Source organism: Phoenix dactylifera, unplaced genomic scaffold (genome assembly GCF_009389715.1).
Source record: "Phoenix dactylifera cultivar Barhee BC4 unplaced genomic scaffold, palm_55x_up_171113_PBpolish2nd_filt_p 001211F, whole genome shotgun sequence".
In the NCBI taxonomy this organism is placed as follows: Eukaryota; Viridiplantae; Streptophyta; class Magnoliopsida; order Arecales; family Arecaceae; genus Phoenix; species Phoenix dactylifera.
In genome coordinates, this window is record NW_024068546.1 from 18,327 (window position 1) to 19,992 (window position 1,666).

Consider the following 1,666-nt stretch of genomic DNA (forward strand, 5'->3'; position numbering starts at 1 on the left):
GATCTTAATAGCTCTTAAGCAATTTTAGCATATCAACTGAATTTGAATCAAGTTAAAATGAAATATTGATGTTCAAGATAATTGAAAGCTAAGTTCTTTTTGACTTCCCCTTTCTTTTCCAGAAGGGCAATTATCTTAAAGCTAATATTCTTCAATTTTATCTCTTCTAATTCTTCAATTTTGCATTCCACCATAAATTTTGCATTCCAATATATCCAATATCCATATTGGTTCTACTCCCCCTTTTTGTCATCAACAATGAAGGGGACAAATTATCCTTAGGTACTTAAAACTCAAGTTCTAGTAAAATTCAGCATATTACCATGAACCACTCAAGGATATTCAAGTTATTTCTATTAATGAATTCTGCATTCATTTTACTCCCCCTTTGTTTTGGAATTCATTTCAGACTCCTCTTTTCTCCCCCTGTTTTATATGCATTGATAAATTATGTCAAATTTGAGCATTTAAGGTATGTTATGAGATTTTTATGGCACATCACAGAATCACATACACAATCACAGAATCACATACACAGAGTTAGCAACAATGTACACAAGGTTTCAAAAAAAATTGTATGTCATTCATGTATCATTGTAAACCTTTGAAGTCATTACAAAGTTAAAAGAGGAAATCATTACAAGTATTGATTTCTAATACAAAAAGTGTTTCAAAATGAGCCTAGGGTTTACAAAAAGAAGAACCCTAGTTGTCTACAAGGTGTCCCTCATCGGCGACGTTGCTCATAAACTCTGGCAGCTGCATCTATAAAAGCATTGATGGAATCTAGCAGTGTTCTGAATTGATCTCCCTGTGACTGATGAAAGGCTGCCACTAGTGCTTCAAATTCAATGCTTGCCCTATCAATTCTTCCTCTAAGTTGGGCAACCAAAGTGCCCACATTGCCTCCAGGGCTTGTCAATTCTTGAAGGCTATTTGAAATGGTTCTCAAGCTGTCTTGTAGCTCAATTGATCTGAAGGTTTGGGTGGCATTCACACTAACTAGTTCTTGCGCTGTAGCTTCTATCTGAGCTCTAATTTCCTTCAGCTCTTGTAGAATCCCTTCATGTGAGGCTCTGATGGGGGCCAACTCAGTAGAGATCATCGATCTCATCTCCTCCCTCATCTGCTGGCAAATTACAGATGCTAAAGTGTGCATCTGGTCTTCTGATAGGGAGTAGGCCCTGTTGGGGGAATAAGGTTTTTCCCCCAAATGACATGAATGCCCCTAAGAAGCCACACAATCGTCGACCCTGGAAGGCCGAAGTCGGCATCCGAACTCGGAACCTCCGACCTAAGAGAAACCCCAATGTCCGAGGCCTACTTTTGTCAGCCACCTACTACGGCCGTACGTCTCCGAGGTCCGGCCAGAGACCGTACTATGACGCCCCTCCGGCATTTATTGCGCATGACCGCTGTGATCCTCCGGCACACTCCACAATAAATGCGGATCTCCGGCTTACTCCACAATAAATGTGGATCTCCGGCTTACTCCACAATAAATGCGGATCTCCGGCTTACTCCACAATAAATGTGGATCTCCGGCTCACTCAACAATTAATGCACGTGACTCCTGTCATCTACGGACTCCCAGCTCTCCACGGCAAATAAGCCCAGCAGAGTCTAGTCGACTGTGATAAGTCTCTGATCTCGGCCATATCGCCGA